This window comes from Camelus bactrianus, chromosome 3 (genome assembly GCF_048773025.1).
Source record: "Camelus bactrianus isolate YW-2024 breed Bactrian camel chromosome 3, ASM4877302v1, whole genome shotgun sequence".
In the NCBI taxonomy this organism is placed as follows: Eukaryota; Metazoa; Chordata; class Mammalia; order Artiodactyla; family Camelidae; genus Camelus; species Camelus bactrianus.
In genome coordinates, this window is record NC_133541.1 from 22,345,631 (window position 1) to 22,351,630 (window position 6,000).

Genomic DNA, 6,000 nt, shown 5'->3' on the forward strand with positions numbered 1-6,000 from the left:
GACTGAAAGTTGAGGGGATGGGAAAAGATATTTTATGTAACTGTACACAAGAAAGCAAGGATAAACTACAGGCAAAATGACTTTAAAACAAAAGCTATAACAAAAGACAAAGAAGGCATTCTATGTGATAACAAGTATATATTCTTTTCTTGATACTTTTTAACATATATGCACCTAATACAGGAGCATCTAAATATATAAAGCAAATATTAACAGCTATAAAGGGAGAAATTGACAATAATGTAATAATAGTAGGGGACTTTAATACAACATATATATCAATGGATAGATCATCCAGACTAAAAAAAATCAATAAGGGAACAGTGATCATATATGACACATTAGACATCTTGGACTTAATAGAAAACCTATAGGAAATTCCATACAAAAACACCATAATACACATTCTTTTCAAGCGTATGTGAAATGTTTGCCAGGATAGATCACATGTTGGCCATGAAACATGTCTCAACAAATTTAAGAGGACAGAAATTATATCCAACATCCTTTCTACCTACAACAGTGTAAGACTTAAATCAGGAAGGAAAACGGGAAAAGAACACAAACTTAGAGACTAAACAACATGTGACTAAAAAACCAATAGGTTAAAGTAGAATTCATTGAGGAAGTCAGAAAACACCTTGAGACTAATGAGAATGGAAACACAAACTTACAAAATCAATGTGATGCATCAAAAGCAGGGAAGTTTATAGTAATATATGCCTACGGCAAGAAACAAGAAAAATCTTATAAACAACGTAAATTACTATCTAAAGGAATTAAAAAAAGAACAAAGCCCACAGTCAGCAGAGAGAGAGAAATAATAAAGATCAGAAGGAAAGTAAATAAAATAGAGACAAAACGATTAGAAAAGATTAATAAATGAAGAGCTGTTTTTCTCAAAAGATGAACAAAGGTGAGAAACATTTAGCCAGGCTAACCCAGAAAAAAGAACACATATAAACAAAATAAGAAATGAAAGAGGAGAAATAATAACCAATATCATAGATACAAAAAAATCATACTACTATGAACATTTATATATCAACAAATTAAACAACCTAAAAGAAATGGATATATTTCTAGAAACATACAACCCTTCAAGACTGTATCAGGAAGAAACAGACAATCTGAAGAGACTGATCATTAGTGAAACTGAATTTGTAATAAAAAACAAAACAAAACATAAAACTACCAGCAATCATAAGTCGAAGACTGGATGGCTTTACAAGAGAATCTATCTATCAGACATATAAAGAAGACCTTATCTGTCTCAAAATAACCAAAAAATTAGAGGATGGAACACTCCCAAATTCATTCTACAAGGCCACCATTACCCTGATACCAAAACCAGAGAAAGACATTACAAAAAAGAAAACTACAAATATATCTGATGAATATAGATGCAAAAATCCTCAACAAAATATTAGCAAACTGAACCTAACAGTATATAAAAAGAATCATACACCACGATCAAGTAGGATTTATTACAGGGTCACAGAATGGTTTGACATTTGCAAACCAATCAATGTGATACACCACATTAACAAAAGGAAGGATAAAAATCACATGGTAGTTTCAATAGATCCAGAAAAAGCATTTGAGAAAATTCAACTCCATTCATGATAAAAGCTCTCATCAAAGTGTGTATAGAGGGAACATGTCTCAACATAATAAAGAGCAATTTTGACAAACCCACAGCTAGTATCATGTTTACTTCTGGAAAGCTGGAAGCTTTTCCCTAAAATCAGGAACAAGACAAGGATGCCCATTCTTGACACTTCTATTTAACACAGTATTGGAAGTCCTAGCCACAGCAAGGAGAAAAGAGAGAAGAAAAAAAAAAACTACAAGGCACCTAAATTGGCAGAAGTAAAACTCTCACTATTTGCAGATCACATAATACTATATGTGGAAAACTCAAGTCTCCACCAAAAAACTATTAGAATAAATGTATTCAGTGAAGTTGCAAGATACAAGATTAATATACAGAAGTCAGTTGCTTTTCTATGCGCTGATAATAAAGAGAAAGAAAAAATAATCTTGTTTAAAGTTATCAAAAAGAATAAAATACCTAGGAATGAACTTAAGCAAGATGGTGAAGATCTATACTCTGAAAACTACAAAACACTGATTAAGGTAACTGAAGATGATACAAGGAAATGGAAAGATGCTGTATTCTTGGATTGGAAGAATTACTATTGTCAAAATGTCCAGACTACACCAAGAAATGTACATGTTTAATACAATCCCTATCAAAATAGACACAACACTTTTCACCAAACAAGACCTAATAATTCTAAGACTTATATGGAACAGCAAAAGACCTCAAATTGCCAAAGCAATCTTGAGAAAAAAGTACAAAGCTCAAGTTATCATGCTTTCTGATTTCGGACTATACTTCAAAGCCACAGTAGTCAAAACAGCTTTGACCTGGCACAAAAACAGACACAAAGATCAATGGAAAGAAAGGAGAGCCCAGAAATGAACCCATGCACCCATGCATCTATGGTCAATCTACAACAAAAGAGGCAAGAATATCCATGGGAAAAGAAAATCACTTCAATAAATAGTGCTGGGAAAACTTAACAGCTGCATGTAAAAGAAAGAAATTAGAACATTTTCTCATGCTATATATCAAAATAAACTAAAAACGGATTAAAGACCTACATGTAAGACTAGAAACCATAAAACTCCTAGAAGAGAACATAGGCAGAACACTCTGACATAAATCATAGCAGTATATCTTTTCGGATCTATCTCAAGGCAAAAGAAACAAAAGCAAAAATAAACAAATGAGGCCCAATTAAACTTAAAAGTTATTGCACAGCAAAGGAAGACATCAACAAAACAAAAAGACAACCTATTGAGTGGGAGAAAATATTTGCAAATTATATGAGCAATAAGGGATTAATATCTAAAATATATAAGCCACTCATACAACTCAATTATAAAAAAAAAAAGTCCCATTAATAAATGGGCAGAAGATCTGAATAGACATTTGTCCAAAGGAGATATACAGATAGCTAGCAGGTACATGAAAAGATGCTTAGCATAGCCAGTCATCAAAGAAATGCAAATCAAAACTGCAATGAGGTATCACTTCACACATGTCAAAATGTCTATCATCAAAAAGTCTCCAAATAACAAATGCTGAGAATGTGGAGAAAAGGGAATCCTCATACACAATTGATGCCAATGTATCTTAGTGCAGCTACAATGGAAAACAGAATGGAAGTTTCTCAAAAAACTAAAAACAGAACTACCATATGATCCAGCAATTACCATCCTGAGTATATAGTCAAAGAAAATGAAAACACTAATTTGAAAGGATACATGTAACTCAGTGTTCACAGCAGCATTACTTACAATAACCAAAATATGGAAGCAGCCTATGTATCCAACAGATTAATGGATAGACAAGATGTAGTATATAAATACAAATGGAATATTACTCAGCCATAAAAATGAATGGAATTCTGCCATTTGCAACAATGTGGATGGACATAGTGTATGTTATGCTTAGTGAAATATGTCAGACAAAGAAAGACAAATACTCTATATGATAACTTATGTGTGGAATCTAAAAAAATAAAACAAAGGAATGTATATAACAAAACAAACAGACTCACAGATATAGAGAACAAACTAATTGTTACCAGTGGGGAGAGAGAAGGGGAGGCCAGGACAGAGACAGGGGATTAAGAAATAAACTGCTTAGTATAAAATGAGGATATACTGTACAGCCCTGGGAAATACTGCTGTTATTTTGTAATAACTTTAGTCTATAAAAATATTGAGTCACTATGTTATATACCTGAAACTAATATTGTAAATCAAATATACTTCATTAAAAATAAAAATTTAATTATTGAAAAAGAAACGTAAATCTTAATTTGAGAACTCCAATATTTTTACAAGCATATCTCCTTAATTTAGTTCATTTAGTCCCATTCTTTTTTTTTTTCCCCCACAGAAAATTCTTTGTTTTTGACTTAAGTTTAGCTATGAGTTATCTAACTTGTTTATCACTTTCGTTTTTGTCCTTACAGGCACTGGTAGAGGCCAAAGACATGTGATGTCCCTTGTTATGCAATTCCAAGTACTGTGCATTCAGTGCCTTCTAGTGGCTCTTTTAATTCAGAATTACCTTGTTTTCTAAAGTTAAGCCTTCACTGAGCATCACTTCTTATTCACACTCCCTTGTCACCTTATACAGCCGTGAACGACTCCCGTTGACAAGTAACGTGGTGTCAATTCTTTGTCTTGTGATAACAACTATAAAAGGCAAATTCTGAATGTGTGCTTTTTGAAGTTTATCCTTTTTCCATTCTTTATGCTGTTGACACTTCATGATTCTCAAAGCATAGGGTTTTTTTTAGCCTTGTAAAGCAAATTAAATGATCCCTAAGTAAATACTGACAGAATTTTACCACTGATGAAGACATGGAAATATCTACAAATTCAGGTGCCAGCATATCGATACAGAAAATTATCAGACAGTATAAAAGTGAAACAAAGTTCGTTATTCTGATCTCAGAAGCATTTTGCATCACTCATCATTTTAGATATTACAGTAAAGTAGCCCTTTCTGGCAATGTGGTTATCACCTTTCCGTATTAGGTTGATGGGCTTCTATCCACTTCCAAAATATGAAATGGCCTTTTTACTAAATGTACTCTTATCTATGCTGTTGTTCATTCCCCCTCTTGTATCCTGTTAAATGTGATATTTCTCAGTTAACTTTTCAGACTTGCATTTTAAATGACATCGTACCGTCTATTCAACATCAGCACACTTCAGCTCTGCTAAAATGAGAGCAGTGAAATTTAATATTGTTTTCCTTGTACATGTGTCATCCCTAGCATCTGACAGAGTTCAACATGTTATGAGCATTTGTAACTGTCCAATACTGACAAAGAGATTAAATATAATTTCTTAAAAAAATCTGAAGACTTTATTGTGTGGAAGAAGAATCATGATCAGCTGGCTTCTTAATAAGAAAGTAATTAAACAGAATAATTACTTGTTTAGAGAATTAACATGTCTTCTCTTATAAAATATATATCCAAGCTATAAAGGCCTCTGAAATAAAAAAAGTAATAAGTTACTTTCTTTCAAAATGGCAAAGAGCAGTCATGGCATGTACTTGCTGCAGTGTTAGTCTGAAAGTCTTCCTAGAACTCACTTGTGAGCCACTCTTCTTCTGTACCTCATGCTTTAATTTGTAAATAATACCAATCTGGCTGTTACAATAGGAGGAAAAACCAAAAATTGGAGTGTTTTGTTCCCTACTTTGAAAGGCATGCAATAAATTATGTGATATAAATTCTTCAATGAGTTTCATAATTAAAGAAAATTTTTTTGTGTTTTTTGTTGAGGGGGAAGTAATTAGATTTATTTATTATTTTTTTAATATAGTTACTGGGGATTGAACCCAGGACCTTGTGCATGCTAAGCATGTACTCTAACACTGAGCTATACCTTCTCCCCTGTTTAATAATTTTAAAAAGATTCTGAATTTTAGATTTGAGAAGGATAGTATATAGATTTTTATCTCCTATCCAATACTGATGTTTATATTCAATTTCATTTATTAGCAATCCACTATGCATAACAGAAAACATTCTATTTTTGAATACTTATATTATCTAAATGTTTTCCATTAAAATGGAAATACTATCTGTGAAATACCTCATTTGGGTCCTGGAATATAGTTGAAGCCAGAACAATTTTAAGAAGATCAAATAACTTAGATTTATAAAATATATTAAGAATTCTCAATAATAATGCAAAGCATGAAAATCTGATGTAGTGGGCATTGTCAGTACCCCACTCAGATTACTTGGATTCTTTTTGTTATCTGTAAGCTCACACCCCAACTCTGTATGCATTTTCTTCTAATATCCTGTGTCCAATACTGTCTTTGGAGGCCTGTCCTTGGCTACTGGGCCTGCTTTACCTCTATATACACAGAACTTGGAGCTCCTAGTAGTTTAT

General features: G+C 32.5%; 1 long non-coding RNA gene across 1 annotated transcript in view; it reads left to right on the forward strand.

Moving 5' to 3' along the window:
- Nucleotides 1-5,302, forward strand: part of LOC123617015 (uncharacterized) — a 151,804-nt gene extending 146,502 nt beyond the window's left edge. Inside the window, exon 4 of the long non-coding RNA XR_012502632.1 lies at nt 4,053-5,302. This is a non-coding gene — a long non-coding RNA (uncharacterized LOC123617015). The remainder of the gene's footprint in view (nt 1-4,052) is intronic.
- The last annotated feature ends 698 nt before the right edge of the window (nt 5,303-6,000 follow it).